Source organism: Amblyomma americanum, chromosome 1, assembly GCF_052857255.1.
Source record: "Amblyomma americanum isolate KBUSLIRL-KWMA chromosome 1, ASM5285725v1, whole genome shotgun sequence".
Lineage (NCBI taxonomy): Eukaryota > Metazoa > Arthropoda > Arachnida > Ixodida > Ixodidae > Amblyomma > Amblyomma americanum.
Window position 1 is genome coordinate 233,856,522 of NC_135497.1, and position 19,724 is coordinate 233,876,245.

General features: G+C 47.0%; 1 long non-coding RNA gene across 1 annotated transcript in view; it reads right to left on the reverse strand.

The window, feature by feature from the left end:
• LOC144095700 (uncharacterized) overlaps positions 1 to 19,724 on the reverse strand; it is a 301,198-nt gene that overhangs the window by 274,573 nt on the left and 6,901 nt on the right. Inside the window, exons 2-3 of the long non-coding RNA XR_013306747.1 lie at positions 17,660 to 17,771; positions 9,487 to 9,589 (exon numbers count right to left, since the gene is read on the reverse strand). This is a non-coding gene — a long non-coding RNA (uncharacterized LOC144095700). The remainder of the gene's footprint in view (positions 1 to 9,486; positions 9,590 to 17,659; positions 17,772 to 19,724) is intronic.

Consider the following 19,724-nt stretch of genomic DNA (forward strand, 5'->3'; position numbering starts at 1 on the left):
CCCGTGAGGCGAAGTTTATTTCTAAGTTTCCAGCCATTGTACTGAGGCGTTGCACTGCCACCGAATTTATCTAACTTCTGTCCTTTCGAGGTGACCTTCAGCTAAAATAGGCATACATTATACAATATAAAATAGTATTTAATGGTCTGAAGTGCACGGCGTAGTTCGCATGTGAATTGAGACGCGGGGCGCTGGCGCCAATTAGCCTCTACTGAGTGCTGGCGCTGTTGCTCCTTGTAAGAGCATTGGAAGACGTTTTCAAAATATTATGCTCCTTTTTCGGCAGAGCGTCCGCCGCTGCGGCCTGCAACTTTTGGGCCTACTGCATGTGCGCGCGATCCTTTTTTCCTGCAATGTAACTGAAGTCAACTCAGCCGTTTCCGTTTAATGTCGCCATTCACAAATGCAGAAGCTGTCGCCACAAGACAGCTGCGTGCCTATCCCCGGAGCGGCACGCATCGATATGCACTTATGATGTCCCCCATTTTTGCTGTGATGGACACACAATTTAATATAGCATAAAGCGGAGAGAAGTCGGTTTACAGGACCAGCATCGAAAAAATTCGGTGCAAATAAAGTAGATGAAAAATTACGGAAATCTTCAACAACTAAACTATTACCTAACATGAAAATCAACGGCTGGCTGCGAAAATTTGAGTTTCACAAAAAAAAGTATTTATTGTAGTTATACTGAAAGCTAATCGGGGACAGAATTGTCATTGGAAAAGTCAGGAGGCGTTAGAAATAGCTGCATAATCAAGGTTCATGCATGTTTCTTTAGTAATTAATAAGTCAGTTATAAGCTGTTTATTCTGTGAGCGTCTCTGGATAATCGCTCCGAAAGATGCTTAACCCAGACCGTATTTATGGGCAGCCGATTAGATGGAGACGGCGCTCCCAACTGAATCTTAATTTTTTTTCACTTCACTCAGAGATAAAAAAAAAAATGGAAGGGCAGCAGATGAGGAAGGGGTTGAAGAGGGATGTGGTCAGTTGAGTTCTTCAAGAAAAAGTTTATCGCTCAAGAGGAAGAGGTCCCTTCCGTCCTCCCTCACAATCCCGCCTCTGCCTTACCCACCTTCTGTTTGATAACCAGCTGAATTGTTTTGCCTGCAGGGTTATATCAGGAACAAAAAAACCGGCTGACAGAAATGAGACTGTTTAACACGACAGAATGCTGGGAATAACTCGCAGCTTTTCCTCCTCTTTTCCTGGCGGCACTGTGAATTGAACACTGTAGGCAATTCGAAGAAAAATTTGAAGAATGCCGTTCTCTATGCGTGCCATTCTTTCTAGCCCCAGTCAACTTCCGCAATGAAATAATCATGTCGAACGAGGAGAAATCATTCGAATGCATTTCGGTGCAGAAATAAATCTTAATGTTTTCGGAGATTAACTGCGTGAAATGGCGACGCTCGCGTGACAGTATAAGGGAAAAGGGCGGAAGGAGCGCGTAATGGGCACCTAAGCCCAGAAGCCTTATAGAGCCTCTCAAAATGCACAGTTAACGCTATAGGCCATTCAGCCGACAATCACTTCTATATGCACGTGCGTAGTAACTGGTTTCCTTTTTAATTTTATTTATCGCCTTTCCAGAGCAAGCCTTGAATGAATCGCGTTTACCGATCACAGTTTCTTCTAGCCTAAATATCTGCTGCTACGCCACCCACGCGCTCGAACACAAACAAGCCGCGGGCCATTGAACCGCACACTTAGCGCAGCTAAGTGGATCCTTATCCGCGATGTCCCGACATCCGCCCAGCCAGCCTCCCTCTGCTCTGTTACAAAACAGCCACAATGCGCGATCATTGTGTAAGGCCAGTAAGGGCAACATATATAAGTGAAAACTAACCGAGGCATGTTCCTACACACAGAACCACGAAAGAGAGAGGCCTCTCGGGGGATGAAGGGAGGCGCTGTTATGGCAGCATTTGCGTCGTTGTCAGGGGGGGGGGGGGGGGGGGGGTGCAACGACACAGCTAGAGCGCTCGCGAAGAACGCTTCCAGAGTAATCTCGTTATTTCTGGTCCGCTTCTGAGCGAAGGGTCGCGAGTCTAAATTACCTAGCATCGGAGGGACACGTATTTGGAGGAGCGTTATCACGACACAAGAACGGCACTTTGCATGCGCATTCCAAAGCTTCTGAACTTCTCTGGTTCATAAAGCTCCCCAGGTTGATTGCGAGCCGTTTACGAGTGCGGCGTTTATGAGTATAGCACCTATATGCACTGAATATAGACGATCCCGAAAGAAGGAGGGCTCCCCGCTCCCCCACAAAACTACCGCGGGTAACCCATATCGACCACGCTAAATCATCGCCAGCACCGTATAGCCGCATGCAGATATCCTTGGGCCGGGTCGCTACTATAGACTCCGCATTGACTCGCCGCCGTAGCTTAATAACTCGCCCACGGGGCTTTTGTTAGCACTTCGCCGCTGTTTTTCGTTTTGATTCCAATTGCATAGCATATATATCCAACTTCGTTTAAGAACAGTTCGCTGCGCGCACGGTTTAATTTATTCGTCTAGTCTCAAGGCAACCAGCCGGCTTCATGCGCAGCCAAACTATATTTTTTTCTTTAGGATTAACATTGCACGATTTGTCGCGACGCGTCCAGGGGACAAAGGAGCATGGTCAAAGCTCTCAGTTCATCTGGAGCTCATCCCCTGTACGAGAGAACCAGTTTCCACCGGCAGCATGCCAACTTTCACGCGAAGTACATACATACATACTCGTCTCGGCTTTCAGGGTTTCGTGCAGCCGGCAAAGCGAAGCCTTAACAGTTTTTTGTGTTGTTTTCTTCCCTGAGCTCCCACTTGTCTTACGTGCCGCGTGTCGACTGACTGATTCCTCCCTTTCTCTAGCGCACATTCTCACGCATTAAAAATTGGCATCGCACATTTTGATCTCACCAGTTCTTCTTATGTCGTATTCTTGTCTTTGGACCGCAGACATTGGGTATTCTGTGCGCGCTTCCTTGAATTCGAGACGCGTTTGCGTTGGCGAACGCGCCAGTCGCTTGGCGCGCAGCCGGCTCCAGCCGCTATGCGCGAGCGTGGCGCAATCGTAATAAGAGCGTGCTTCTGCGGGAACACGTTTCTGACATCCGTGCGCTGTTTACTCGTGTCGTGCAACACCGCTGATCGTAAATTACGGCGCGTTGTAGTTCGGGAACCCGGAGTGCGGACAGGTACGGTATATTTATTGGTTCCTGACGCCAAACAAGGCGGGGCGCCATTTCAGTAGCGCGCCACTTCACTGCCGCGGGGACCGTTAATCACTCCACAACGAGGCGGTCGTTAGCCACGCCGACTTCGCTTTCCAACGGAGAAGGGTAAAGACGGGAACGTGAAGTGCGAAAAAAGTCGATGGTTGTTGCAGGAACGAAGCAGCGTGAGTCGCTTGACCGGCTGCAGGGGATCAAGGCACAGCATAGAGACGCGAAGGCAGCTAGCGACGAATTGTGCACGACACGTCACGTCCCGATGCGAGAGGTACGAGAGCGCGGCGCCAAGTCTGCCTGGATCAAGTTTCTGTGTGGCGTTGTACATCAAAATCCCCGCGAACGGACGCTTCTCTTCGCCGCTTCCCGACGAGCGAGAGGACAGAAATCGAGCCTGCGACCAAATGTTCAGCAGAGGATTGAGTTAGCTACTGAGGAATCACTGCTCCAAGCGATTACGCTCAAAGTGCAAAAATTCTACCGTGAATAAAGTTATACCTGAGAAAAGGTAAAAAACAATTTCGTAAACGCCATTAGCAGGAAACTGTTTTTCGCAGGCAGCGATATTCTGCGCCGGTCATGAAAGTAGCCGTAAAGGAAAGGAGACGAGATAGAGAAATCAAAGAGAGAGAAGCTAGCAAGAAGCAAGGTCCGGCTGGCTGCACGGCGGGATCAGAGGAAAAGAGCGACAGAGGAGAAGAGAAAGTAAAAGTCTTTGAACTTTGCGTGCTTAGATGCTTTGCACGTGGTGTCACTGGCACCGTGATGGTGATCTCCAGTCGCCAAGGTGACTCTCTATGGAGCACGTTGGAGCAGGGTGTTATTAGCGGTTTAGTTAAGCGCGCAGTATTTAGCAGAGTCTGGTATCTAATGTGGCTGCTGCTGTGACGTCAGTGAGAAAAATAAAAACATGTTTAATCAGGATGTTTCACCTATGACTGTTGGCAATTTTTACCAACGGGCTCCCTACGACATAGCATTGTGAGCAGAGGAGTGCATGAGGATACAGACAAGGTGTGTCAACTAGCAGGCTGGATAACTACTATAAATTGCTAAATTTCTAACTACTGCAGTTAAGCTCCTCTCTTATTTAGAGGTTTGTAGCCCGTCATGAATATGCATATCGATTTTTATATTTTAGAAACCGCTATTATCATCGCTGCCGCAGCGCAAGGATTTCTGGGGCCGCACCCAGACGAAACCGGAATCGCGCGGCGCAGCGCCGGGCGCGTATGTCGCTGACTTGCTTAAAATAGCTTTTTGAGGTAAAAAGATTGCTTTTTCAGCTTAGAAATACCACTGTTGGCGGACGTTGAAAACTGTAGAATAATGTTCACAATAATAGGATACAACTTAAAACAACATCAAATGGTAACGCTGCGCCACGGCCCGCGGCATCCTGCATTACTCCGGTTCCGGTAGCCAATCGCAAAAGGAAACGAAACCAGATTTTTAATGCTTGACTTATTAAACAATCTAGGTATCAAAATTGTCGAGCTTATAATTTTTTTTTCTCCTGATTAGCTTTTTGTTCAGGCAACAAGAAACGTTTTAACAACGGACGACATTTCCGTCGTGGTGGAATTTTGTGTGGCGGTCCTGATAGTGGGCAGCGCTTCAATGCAGACTTAAGTTGTATTCGACTATAGTGAGTTGGTTAACTAAATTCAAATGGTGAGCTTTTTACTTAAAGATGGAAACTGTTGTTTTTTTGTTTGTTTTTTGTTTGTTTTCCCTTTTTTCCTCCTAGTATTCTGTTTCCTATTTCTTCACTGCACTCAATCATGCCGTGGAAGAGTGCAGTCTGCAGTTACAAAGCAGTTTAACGCAAATGTTCCGTAGCAAACAAAAGGTGTACCCATATAAATGTCAACTGACATGTTCTGCATAACTAAACCCCGAAGGCAGAAAATCGCAATGTGCATCTGCTGAAAAAAACAAACAGAAAGGTGAAACAGGAAAGTGCACATTCAGTCTCGTGCATTCCTTCCCCCTCTCCTTTTTTTTCCAACTTATGCCTCATGGCACACTTCTCGAATAAAAGAAAGGCAAAGTTAGTGAGAAGTTAATGAGCGATTTTTTAGGCCAGCGGATCTTTCTTCAACGATCTTAGTTGGGCGCTTTTTATCACTTCAGCTACCACCAAATTCGAATTTTCAATTGTTTATATGAAAAAATAGGCCTAGGTACATCGGTCAAACTGGTTCTATTTTGGCAAAACTCAGCGAGAATGGAAGAAGGACACAGAAAGGGGACAAAACAAGGGCTGTCTCGCAACTAAGTCTTATTAAGAAGGAACGCAAAAATATATACATATACAGAAAAACGACATAGGTGCGATAGGTACGAATTACACAGATAGCGGCGAGGGCACTGTCACCTCCAAAGTTCAAAAACCCGAATGCACTTCGTCACAGATGAAACGAAAAAGGTGGTACATCAAGAGGCATTTAATACCTATCTCACTATCATATAACGCGACCGAGGGAGTACTGACACAGACATCTTTTTTCTTTTCGATGAAATATGCCTCCAGTATCTCTCTAGTGCGCTGGTCGCGATGCCGGTACAACACGGTGTTTTTGTTTAATCAGCTTTGCACACCTCTTTATTTTTCTTGGTGCACTCTGCACAGTGTTTAGCCCAATTCATCATACTCACCATTCTCCTGAAACCAGTTCCAGCATAAATTCATGAGAGCTACAGCTGGAGAAAATTTGATGTTTGCGTTAATTTTTAATGGCTGTTCGAGGTCATTAAAATCGTCAATTTAATGAGCAAGTGACTAAACTTCAGATTTCATCGCGGGAAAAGCCTCAGGGAAGTTTCCGCACTGGTCCTCAAGCTTAATTTTTTTTTATGTGCAACGCTTCAACTCGGGAAGCATACCTGTTCTCGTCTTAATGCACGAAAGGCTGGTTCTTGGTCAAACCTATCAAAGCCGTTAGTGGGTGGAAGCAGAAAGCGCAACTTAAGCACAAACCTTTCCCCATGAGTTGCACGTGTCTTAGTCCGAAATTATTCTAACGTCATGACCTACGATTTCATCTTCTATTGATGAAAAACTACACATTAATAAAAATAAATATCTGCAATACTTCTTGGTTTCAGTGGCAGTTGATTTCCGTCATGTATGTCATAACGAGCACTTCTTTTCCCTTCACTTGTGCTTAATGCTTTCATATATTGTAGTTATAATACTGTATCGTATAAGCAAAAGCTTGTGAAGCGGTTCTAGCTTGTATGGTTAACTTCTTAATTAACGGGGGCTGCGATTTCATAAAACAAGCCCTGGTTTAGCTTGATTTTTATGTCTGTCAAGGGTTAGAGGCACTTAGACGAAAAGCTTAAGCGAGACCGTGTGTTTTTGTTTCTGTTACCTGAAAGAACTCACGGCAGCAAAATCACTTCTGCCTATTCTCGTCGACAAATACGTTATATAATCGCACAAGTTTGGCAACAGTTTAAATTTCCAGAAAAAAAATTCAGACGCCGTGTACCATACGTTGCACTTTCCAGCACGAAAATGGCAAGGTGCAAATGCACGCCCCCACTTCGAGAAAAACGTATCAAGTCTAGATCGGAGCCTCGACAGCTCTTGGCACGGCAGCCCGTATAACGGACTGTCCACAGCCGATTCATCGCAGTCATGTACAGATATCGGCCATATGAAAGAGAGCGCATGGCGAGCGTTCAACCCATGATTACTCATTAGGCGTGAGTGAGAAACTCACTCTTCCTTCTTGCCAAAAATATTCTTGCGGACGAATAGTACCCATAAAGCGTTTTCTACTTCAACGCATATATGAGAACAGAATTCTTGCGCAGAAGCTCAGTGTTTCCTTTTACGTTTCATCTATCTCTACTCTTGTGGTTGGCATAAAATGATTTTCTCAAAATGTGGGCCGTTACTGATTTTTTGAATCCACCAGGGTGCCTAAATGTGCGCTCGCCTTCGCTTTCAGACACACTTTGTAACACCCCGCGCTGCCGTCTCCCTTTAACGGCGGCATGTTGGGTCCCACGCGCCCTTCGCGTGTACTGCGCGCTGTGCGCCTGGCATGGCTCTGTGCGGTTGCGTGGCAACTGCAATAATGCGACTGAACTGGAAATAAGCAGTACACAGTTGTTTCGCTCATGGCAATAAACTTCTGGCACTCTGAGTGCGTTGTGTGCATGATGCAATCGCTCCAACTACATGGCAGTTGAAAAGTTTTGACGGACTGCTGTGTTCCCCAATCACTGGCTGCACTGAAGAATTTAACGTATCAGGATCGCCGACTTCTGTGCAGTTATACTGCTTTTGTTATTTTGAATGCAAGGACTATTCAGATGGCCCCAAGATTCTCGGGTACGCCAGCAACGCGTAGGATGTATACGTGCCAGACATAACTATTCTTGCGTAGTTAGCACCCGTTTTTCCAGCATTCTCTTGGGTCTCATTGTTTTATTGCTGCACCATATGTGCACAATGTCACGGAATAGTGGCGAATTTCTCTTCCAAACGGTCCTTCATCACACTGCTCTGGGGTGCACAGATGAGGAAATGTCTGAAATCGAATTGTTATATTTTCTCAACTGCTTCTTGTAGCGGATTGTTTCATAACACGATGCAGACGGTTGAGTTTCCTTCTCGACGGTGTTGTCTACTCATAGACTGATGATGCGATGCGATGGCGCCTTGCTAATTCGGAGTTGCTAAGTAGCCGCATTCGACGACAAGAGTAACTTAACCGTTTATTTTTCTTTTAAAAAGATGCAATGAAATCTATTAAAAGCGACTTATTCAGAAAGGAACCTCAAAAGGTTTTGCCCCTGATAACCACTTCATCTTAATCCAATTATCCCCGGGAAGCTAAGCTAACAAACGAGAGTCGGAGCAACACAGGCCGCCTTTCTCGTTTCCACCGAACCGTCTCCTCCAGTTGCCAGGAGACGCTGGATTGCCGCCAGTCTGTATGGTCGTCAGGCAAGGCAATAGACCTCTGAGCATGGTTCTGGGCTAGTTAAAAAACCACGTTTGACGCAAAAGCGCGCAGAAAAGCACGGACGATCTAACACGACAGACTACCTCTCATCCCCGCTGCTGTGTTCAAGAGGCAAAAGAGAGAGAGAGAGAGAAACAGAAGGAAGGAAAGGGCAGGGAAGAGAGGCAAAAAGTAAGCTCTAAGACATGCCCACCCAGAAACACGCGCGCCGTATTTTACTGATGTGGCTGCATAAAGCCAGCGAAAGAAGCCTTTTTTCCCACGTAGTGCTCGCCCGCAGGGGCGTCCCCTGTAGGGGATGTTGGTGAGTGGTGCGCCACCACGTACCCCAGCACCCGCGCTTAGGCTGTGCGTGGCTTTTCCATGTCTGGGGAAAAGGCAATCCTCGTGGTTGAGCAGACGCCGAGTGTTTGAACCTTAGAGGCCCCTCAGCAGATGCAACACTCCACTTTGGCCTCCACTTCCCACAGACGGTACCCCCGGATTGATCCGCTCGGGGGAAATCAGCCAGTTGCCATTTCCTGTCCCCCTCCACACTTTTCTTTCCTATCTTCTCTGTCCCGCCTGTCCTGTCATCTAACTCCTTCCTTATTTTCTTACTTTCCGGGCAGCGAGGGTTAACCCTGGGCGTACTGGTGTACCTTGGCCCTTATGCATAGAGTTATAGTGGCCGCGTATGGTTAGTGCGCGTAATGCATTCCCATGTTGGGCTCCATGGTGGGCGACCAGCGCGGCTGCCGAACAACATACACCATTTTATGGCTAACAAAAAACACCCTTCTGATCGGTCCCTGAAAAGGGGGCGGACCGAGGTGAAGCATGTGCCCAAAAGTCGACGGAAAGCTTTCCAAAGTTTTTTGTTGTGCACTCCCTAACCGACGAACCTGTAGCTGATTTATCAGCCTTTGCAATTGCAAAGAATATCAGGAACTGTGTTGGAAAAGACTTCAAAGCGAAGAAACAAAGAACAGGAGATCTCCTCGTAGAAATCGAGACTAAAGACCAAAGCGTCAGACTGCTAACTATGAAAAAGCTTGGCCAACTGGATGTGCAGGTCACACCTCACCGCAGCCTTAACTATACCAAAGGAGTAATTTCAGAACACGAACTTTTACAAAGTACTGATGGAGAGATTGAAGAACTTGCCGAGCAAGGCGCAATTTCCGCCCGCAGGATCACGATCAGAGAGAACAATGCAGAAATAAAGACAAAACATTTTGTCCTAACTATTAGTACCACTATTTTACGAGACTCCATTCATGCAACATACTTACATTGCAAGGTGCGCCCTTATATACCAAACCCAAGGCGTTGTTTCAAATGCCAGCGTTTTGGACATGGCTCGATGTCATGCCGAGGCAAGCCTACATGCGTCACCTGCAGCGAAGACGAACACATCGAAGAGAAATGTGAGCGCACTCCGAAATGTATCAACTGCACTGGCACACATTGCGCGTACTCCAGGTCGTGTCCTATCTGGAAGCGAGAAAAAGAAATAATTAGCTTGAAGACAAAAGAGAACATATCTTGCCCAGAGGCTAGAAAGCGATTCACCTTCCAAGAGAAGGGCACTTTTGCTAAACCGGTGAAGCGGGGACCGCAACCGCGTTCAGTTTCAGTTGGCACACAGGTCGAGCTGCTGGACCTAGCGTCGACATCAAGGTCCCAACCCCATCCACAAAAGGCCGTGGCACAATCCACAGGCCTGAAGATTTCTCGGGAAGATCATGTGATCTCCGCTGGAGGCCCATCCTCGACGTCATCGGCAGTGGCCTCCTCGGTGACAGGATCCCAGAACAGCAACACTGAACTGGACCTGTCTCCCCCACTCACAAAGCAGCCAAAGGCTGCCCCAACAGACTCTGCTCCTGGAGCGGAGCCTGATGCAGCCACTGCACCCAAAAAATTTCACGCGAAGGCTACGCGCCATCGCAGCACTGAACTAGCCTCCTGCTCTTCTGTGGAGGACATGGAGGTCTCAGTAACCCTACCGGCATATATGCCGCCGAAGGACCGCCGCCATCTTGCGGCCGTGGTGGCAGCGGCAAAGGAAAAATCCGTATCACAACTCCAGGTGAGAACGTGACGTAGTCTTTAAGGCGTAGTTTATAACTACGAATTGTGTTCCTCTTCATACTGACACGTGTAGTTATCTTTATCGGGCGACCACGTTTCGCCGCCTAACAAGTGTTATCGCACAGCGCAGGACGCACCTGCATCTATCCGAAGTTTCTGGCAAGTCATCGATGCTTCTATTCGCTGTCTGTTGTAGCCGAACCTTATTTTATCTGATTTCATCGCCTGACGCGAATGGTGTAGAACTTCGTGGAAGGCACGCGGGTCCCAACGATTAGTCTGGAACATTCGACGACTGCTATATGACAGCCGACGCGCTTGACCCGCGGATCAAATTTTCGACGATCGCCGACCGTGTTCGCCGCTACCGTTGTGCTGTAAGTGTAGACTCTTTTGTGGCCACAGGTTCGCCCAATAAAAGTTAGTTTTGTCTTTCACAGTACTGCTACTGTGTTCTTCAACCTCACCACCACGTTACATATGATGTAGGTGCTTCTTTTTTTTGTTCATGCACCGGACGCCCCCGACAAGCCGTGATCCAAGCCCGGACCGCAAAGAGAACACCAACGTAGTCCCGGACAATCGAGCAAGCCGCCGTCTTCAACAGCTGTCCCTGGAGCACGGACTTCTACCTAAGAGGACCAAGAAGATTGTGGCCGAGGCAACCCCAATGGCCGACCGAAATACCCGTTGACGTAGAAGGTGTCATTGAAGGCGACCAACGTCTACTGCTAGACCGTGAAACTTGCGTCGCAAAGGGATCACTCGACTGCATGGAGGGAAAACTGAAGTGTTGCTGACAAACTTCAGCCAGGATTTCAAGCACATCAACAAGGGCACGACGATCGCGTACATCGAGGAAATTCTGGAAACCAGTAATGCGTTTGTCCTCTCGGATTCCGCCGCACCTACCCCGACGACCATGGTTCCCGAACCAGTCTACGGTATTAATCCAAGTCTCCCCGCGATTAAGCAACAGCAGATCAGAAATCTGCTCCGACGATACAAAGGCTGCTTTTCGACGTCATCGAGGATTCGACAAACACCAGTAACCAAGCGTCGCATAATCACCGAGGAGTGCGCTCGACAACTCTGCCAGAGCCTTACCGAATTTAGCCGCGAGAACGTGAAGCTATGAGAGAACAAGTCGACGAAATGCTGCGCGACGACATCATCCAGCCGTCGAAAAGCCCGTGGGCATCCCCTGTTGTCCTGGTGAAGAAAAAGGACGGAACCCTACGTTTCTGCGTCGATTATTGTCGTCTGAACAAGATCACGAAGCAGGACGTATACCCTCTCCCATGGATAGACGACGCATTGGATCGGCTCTGCAACGCAAAATACTTGTCGCCGATGGACCTCAAGTCTGACTATTGGCAAATAGAAGTCGACGAAAAAGATCGCGAAAAGACCGTCTTCATCACCCCAGACGGCCTCTATGAGCTCAAGGTTATGCCATTTGGACTATTCTCGGCTCCTGCAACGTTCCAGCGCGTGATGGACACGGTTTTAGCAGGATTGAAGTGGCAGACCTGTCTCGTTTACTTGGATGACGTCGTTGTCTTCGCCGCAAATTTCGACGATCACCTTAGGCGACTTGCCACAGTACTAGAGGCCATCAAGTCATCAGGGCTCACTCTGAAGCCAGAAAAGTGCCGCTTCGCTTACGATGAGCTACTGTTCCTAGGCCACATCATCAGCAAGTCTGGAGTCCGCCCTGACCCGCAGCAGACAGCTGCCATCGCACAGTTCCCGCAGCCCATCGACAGGAAGGCAGTGCGTAGATTTCTTGGCATGTGTGCCTACTACAGGCGATTTGTCAAGGACTTTTCACGCATCGCTGAGCCGCTGACACAGCTAACTAAATGTGATGTCAAGTTCAAGTGGGAAACGCCGCAGGCCGACGCATTTCAAGAACACAAACGATGCATGCAGTCGCCGCCCGTACTTGCGCACTTCGACTAGCACGCCGATACCGAAATCCACACTGACGCCAGTAGCCTAGGCCTCGGTGCCGTCCTTGTCCAGAGAAAAGATGGGCATGAACACGTGATAGCTTACGCTAGCCGGTCATTATCAAAAACGGAAGGCAATTATTCTACAACCGAAAAGCAATGCCTCGCCATCGTTTGGGCCACAGCGAAATTTCGCCCTTACCTATATGGCAGGCCATTCCAAGTGGTCAGCGACCAACACGCATTGTGTTGGCTAGCTAACTTAAAGGACCCTTCAGGATGGCTGGCACGGTGGAGCCTCAGATTACAAGAATACGACATCACTGTAACCTACAAGTCCGGACGAAAACACTCAGATGCCGATTGCCTATCACACGCCCCCATTGACCCGCCACCGCAAGATGACGAGGATGACGACGCCTACCTTGGAATAATAAGCGCGGAAGACTTCGCCGAACAGCAACGAGGAGACCCGGAGCTAAAAACCCTAGTCGATTATTTGGAAGGGCACACCGACGTTGTTTTTAGGGAATTTAAGGGTGGATTGTCTTTGTTCACGCTTCAAAACAACGTACTCGTGAAGAACTTCTCACCATTCCGCGCCAACTATCTTCTTGTTGTTCCGTCGGCGCTGCGTCCAGAAGTACTGCACGCCCTACATGACGATCCGACCGCTGGGCACCACAGTTTCTCCCGGACGCTATCAAGGTTACAAGAAAGATATTACTGGCCGCACCTAACCGCCGATATCGCCCGTTACATCAAGACATGCCGAGACTGTCAACGACGCAAGACACTACCGACAAGGCCAGCGGGATTACTGCAGCCGATCAAGCCTCCTTACCGACCTTCTCAGCAGATCGGGATGGACTTGTTGGGACCGTTTCAGGCATCAACTTCCGGAAATAAGTGGATGGTCGTGGCGACGTTCTATATCACCCGCTTCGCTGAAACTAAAGCTCTGCCGAAAGGCAGCGCAGCCGAAGTGGCGAAATTTTTCGCCGAGAACATCCTGCTGCGACATGGTGCTCCAGAAGTCCTCATCACAGACAGAGGAACAGATTTTACAGCAGAGCTCACGCAAGCCATTCTGCAATACAGGCAGACAAGTCACAGGAGGACAACTGCCTACAATCTGCAGACGAATGGTCTCACGGAGCGCCTGAACAAGACCCTCGCCGACATGCTAGCAATGTACGTCGACGTCGAGCACAAGGCATGGGATGCGGTCCTGCCGTACGTAACATTCGCCTACAACACGGCGGTGCAAGAAACAACACAGATCACGCCATTTAAGCTGGTTTACGACAGGAACCCGACGACGACGCTCGGCGCCATGCTGCCGCACGTCACTGACGAGGAAAATCTTGATGTCGCTACCTATCTCCAGCGCGTCGAAGAAGCTCGACAGCTCGCCCACCTACGGATCAAGAACCAGCAGCGTACCGACAGCCGACACTACAACCTGCGACGAAGCTTCTTTGAGTACCAGCCCGGCGACCGTGTTTGGATTATGGACCCCGATACGCCAACGAGGACTGAGTGAGAAACTATTGCGACGCTATTTCGGACCTTACAAGGTCATTCGACGTATTGGCTCACTGGACTATGAGGTCGTGCCAGACGGCATTTCGCATTCACAGCGGCGCCGCGCACGATCTGAAGTGGTCCACGTGGTGCGCCTTAAACCCTTTTACAGAAGCTGACTAACTTCCTTATTTTTGTTGTTTTCTTTGCTACGAGTGCTTTTCTTTATTCCGTTTCTTTGCAGCATCGGGTCGATGCTTTTCAAGAGGGGGGTAACGACACTTATCTTTACCGGGCGACCACGTTTCGCCGTCTAACAAGTGTTATCGCACAGCGCGGGACGCGCCTGCATCTATCCCAAGTTTCTGGCAAGTCATCGATGCTTCTATTCGCTGTCTGTTGTAGCCGAGCCTTATGTTATCTGATTTCATCGCCTGACGCGAATGGTGTAGAACTTTGTGGAAGGCACGCTGATCCCAACGATTAGCCTCGAACATTCGACGACTGCTATATAACAGCCGACGCGCTTGACCCGCGGATCAGATTTTCGACGATCGCCGGCCGAGTTCGCCGCTACCGTTGGGCTGTAAGTGTAGCCTCTTTTGTGGGCACAGGTTCGCCCAATAAAAGTTAGTTTTGTCTTTCACAGTATTGCTACTGTGTTCTTCAACGTCACCACCACGTTACAATACTTACCCTGCGACTACACTCCCTCATTATTAAATATGGCTGTTTCATTGATGCAATGGAACTGTCGTGGCATAAGACATAACTATGACGATATCTGCATATTATTAGAGGAACACCGACCGCACTTATTTTGCGTTAAAGAAACTGTTAAACAACACACACACAAATCTATTCAAACACTACGCACTGTTTCGAAAGGATCGCGTTGGCACCGCTGGTGGTGGTGTTGCCATTGTCGCGAACTGCGGTGTAATAGTCAAGGAGTTAAACCTGAACACTCCCCTAGAAGATGTCGCAGTAAGAGCCCAGCTGAAATGTCTGACTACTGTGGTCTCCCTTTATCTTCCACCAAATAGTTCTTCTTCGGTAAATGACCTCCTAGACTTAGTCAATCAGTTACCAAAACTTTTTCTTATCCTTGGAGACATGAATGCTTATCACCCACTATGGGGTAGCGATAAGACAAATATGCATGAGAAAATCATCGAACAGCTACTTGACGCAACAAACTGTATCATCTTGAACAACGGCGACGCGACGCACTTTAGCACAGCGAACAGAACTTACTCTTCAGTAGACCTGTCGCTTGCATCACCCGGATTATCACTAGATTATTCGTGGAGCGTGATGCAAAACCCTTTTGGTAGCGATCATTTTCGTATCCTCCTTCAAGCCACTACTCCATGCACAACGTAGTTTGTTCGGCCTCTTCGGTTGAAGCTGGGACATGCCAAGTGGGATGTATTTAAAGAATATGCCATATAACACACGAAGGTCTCGCACATATAACTATAGGCGAAGAAAATGCGGCGATCACAAATATAATTATCGATGCAGCTTCAAGATCAACCCCCGTTCTAGTGGAAATCTTCCAAAACGTCTGAAACCGTCGTGGAATGAAGACTGTCTTCAAATGAGGAAACTACAAAAGAAAGCATGGCAGATCTTCAAACGATATCCAACCATCACAAATCTCGTAGCATTTAAAAAACAAAAGCGAAAGGGCGTTATGTTCGGCGGAAAGCAAAGGACGGGTCATGGAAAAAGTTCGTCTCTGGAGTAAACAGTCGTACATAAGATAAACTAGTGTGGGAAAAAAATAGGCAAGATGGATGGTGAAAACAGGGCGTTTACGATCCCTCTTCTTAACAAAACTGATGCGGGGAGTACATCGCTTAAAGAACAGGCAGATATCTTGGGAGAACATTTCTATAATGTATCGAGTCCTGCAGGATATACAGAGAAGTTTTTGAAACATAAAGAAAACGCCGAAAAAAAGAGGCTGCCGCACTCAAGTGCAAGCGAAGAGTACAAGTGCGATTTCACACTGCATGAACTCGAGCTCGTGTTAGCAAACTGCAAGACCACTGCGGTTGGTTCAGATGGAATTCATTAAAGCATGCTGCAAAATCTCCCTCCTTTTTAACATGAACCATTGCTGTCCTTTTTTAACCGTATTTGGAACGAAGGTGAACTGCCTAACGAATGGAAAAATGCAATAGTCATCGCAATACTCAAGCCGGGGAATGACCGATGCCTTGCAGAAACCTATCGTCCGATAACTCTAACCAACTGTCTCTGAAAAACCTTTGAACGTCTCGTCAATACGAGGCTAGTTTACAATCTATAAATGAACAAGCGAATAGATCGATTCCAGTGCGGTTTCCGACGTCACCGATCTACGGTAGACCTATTGGTGCGCCTTGAAACACACATCTGGGAGGCTCACGCAAATGGCCAATATTATCTGTCGGTATTTATCGATCTAGAAAAAGCATACGACACAACCTGGAAGTACGGAATCCTCCAGGACCTCGTAAACACCGGAATTAGTGGAAAAATGCTCCGATGTATTGAAGACTTTCTTTCCGTACTTAAAGAGTCAGATTGGGCAACACTCTTTCTGACGTGTTCGTTCAAGAAAAAGGAGTCCCCCAAGGTAGCGTATTTAGTGTGACGCTCTTTTCCGTAAAAATAAATTCATTAACTAAAATCTTCCCACCTAGTGTGCAATACTCGTTGTACGTAGATGATCTGCAAATCAGCTTTGCATCCTGCAACTTTGCGATCTGCGAACGGCAAATACAAACAACTGTCAATCGCCTCACAAAGTGGGCAGATGAAAATGGACTCAGGTTCTTGCCGGAAAAAAGCTGTTTCAGTCTGCTTCTCACGCAAACGAGGTCTACTTCCACATCCATCCCTGCATCTCAATGGAAAAACCATTTCCGTGAAAACTGAACAAAAGTTTCTTGGTTTGATCTTCGATTCAAAACTAACATTCGGACCACACATCAAACAGCTGAAGCTCCGCCCTCAGAAGGCTACAAATATCCTGAACGTTCTGTCCCAGAAACATGGGGTGCAGACAGGCTTTGTTTACTCCGGCTATATCGATCACTGATACGCTCAAAGATGGACTATGGGTGCATTGTTTATTCTTCAGCCCGACCATCCACACTGAAAGCTCTAGACCCCGTCCATTATTTCGGATTAAGGATTATTCTAGGTGCATACCGAAAGTCACCTATTCAGAGCCTATATGTGGAATGCCACGAATCGTCTTTGCAATCGCGAAGAGCGTTCTTGACACTGACATACGCACTAAAGATTTTTTCATTGCGGGAACACCCCTCCAAACCTATTTTGGAAAATACATGTCAGACGGCTCTCTCCCGAAATAAAACAACATACATTCCAACCATAAGAATCAGGACAGACCAGACCGCTGAATCATATGAACTCAAACTTCGTGTAGAGCATCTTTTCCCATATGAAAATAACGTCGCACCTTGGATGAAAACGTCCGTGCAATGTGATTTTGCATTAGCCAAGTACGACAAGAAACCTGTGCCATTGGCATTTATAGAAAGCGAGTTTTTTGAAATTGTAGAAAAATGTAATAAATTTACAGCTTTATGCACAGGCGGCTAAAAAACTCATGACAGGGTTGGTGCAGCTGCCGCGCAAACGTGTTCTATTGTACTTAACCCCAAAGCAAGTGTGTACACTGCGGAATTATATGGAATATTGACCGCACTAGACGACATAAATAATCAACACAATAAAAACGCAGTAATATATACAGACTCCAGAAGTGCCATGACTGCAATTAGCTCGAAACATAGATCAATAAACCCTCTTTTACTGTATATCCTGCAAAAACTGCATCAGCTTGCGATACGCGGGTACAACGTACATTTCTTCTGGGTTCCAAGCCATGTTGGAATTCCTGGAAACGAGCTCGCAGACTCCATGGCAGGAAATGCAACCAGGAGGGACGTCTGCAAAATGAAGATCCCCTGGCAGAACTATAAAAGAACAAATAAGCAAGCGCTGAAATCTAAATGTCAGGCCGAATGGAACCATGCACTAAATAATAAACTGCACTTCATAAAGCAAAACATAAAAGAATGGAAGGATTCCCATCCCAAAAACATATTTTATGAAGTCATACACTCAAGACTAAGAATCGGACACACACACTTAACACACAATTATCTACTCAAATGAGCAGATCCCTCAGAATGCGAGCACTGCAGTTGCCCGCTTTCATTAATTCACATCCTTTTAACCTGTCCATTGTATGAAACGCATCGTCATACTCATTTTGCTAACTTTTACAAACATCACGTACCATTCCATCCATCTCTTCTGTTAGGTGCTTAACCTATGGTACCATTTGATAAAATTATAGAGTTTTTAAATAGCATTGGAATTTTAAAGTTCTTATAGTTTTTTTCATACCACATCATCTAAAGGGTACCCTAGGTGCCACAGACAAGGAGGCTCCGTAGCCATGCACAGTGAGAGGCAACTCCCCGCCCTCTTGCTCTTGTCAGTATCCTACTTTCAGACTCCATTTCATTCCTTTTTTACCGCCATGATCATACCACATTTTAAGAAATGATATTTTGATCCTATGACTTTTTTCCAGCCATTTCCAATGGATTTTTAGTCCGTTTTATTTGTTTATTGCGCACCGCGTATCATAATGACATCAGTTTTAAACTAGATATAAATAAGCAGCGGTTTGGCGCTCTTTGGCCTTAGTCACTTTTGCTCCAAAAAACTCTCAATTAACTAACTAAGGTAGTGCTTTGTTTAAAAGCAATACGAAAAGCACGGAAAAAAAGCTATTCGGGAAAAAAGGCGCCTTTCCTTGGCGTCACGCACGCGGAGAAAGTGTGGTGGGGGAGGAAATGTTTAAAATGCCTTTGGGGCATAAAGGTAAAACAAATAAACTCAACAAAATGCAGTGACGAGAGCTTCAGATAATCGCTTACCAGTGAGAGCGCCTAAATAACACGGCTGCCTTACTAGGAACCGTATTTGTCGTCAGGTTCTCGAGAAAGCTCTCGGCAAATTTTGATGTAGCCTGACAAGTTTTAACCCTTGCCTCCCTTTGGCACAATCAGCTGCTGGAAGATTACACCTTTCCTGGCCTACGTCATCGCCGCACGTTCTTCTGGTCTGGTGGACAAAACATGCGACGTTTGATAGCGTTGTGAAGAAGATGCTATGTGTATTGAGGCGTCTCTAATCGAGAGAAGGAAGGAAGAAGGAAACGCTCAAAACATGCAAAACCGAGGCGAAAGTGGGCAGTTTCGCTGGGCAGGAGCTATTGCATTCCTCAGTGTTTCTCCCACACTAGAAAAGAACAGCGGCAATTTCGCTTTGCTCGGGACAGCATGCGCGCAGAAAAAGGTGGGAGTCGCAGGTGAAGCGAGCTGCTGCAAACCAACAGGCAACTCCATAGTATGCGAGGTAGAGCATGCAAAACACTTTCAGTTCAGAAAAGAATTTTGCTGGAAGCCGAGGTATAATGCGAACTTCAAATTTGCATCCTCATAACTGAATTTAGCAGCCGTCAAAGGCTACTTCTCGCAATTGATTTCATGGCGAACCACAAGCTGTCTGGATGGCAGTCTCAGGCGAATATGCAACTGCGGGTCCAAATAAGTAATCCTGATTGTTGGGAATTATTAGAATTGCCTGGTAAAATTCTTGGTATCCGGGTCAAATGATTCAACTGAAATATACTAGACCCGTTGTGATTATGTAACGACTGTTCACAGGGCGACGAGTTTCTCGACAGATCAGCTGCGATAGATAATACACTTAAGCATAACTAACTCCAATTTACTGTTTAAGGAAACTTTGGTACCACCCTGTCTTGGCAGAACATCATATTTGCAAATTGCACGTGGCAACTCCAGTCTGCTCTTCGAAATGGACCACTGCCGCATTGCGCTCAATGTAGC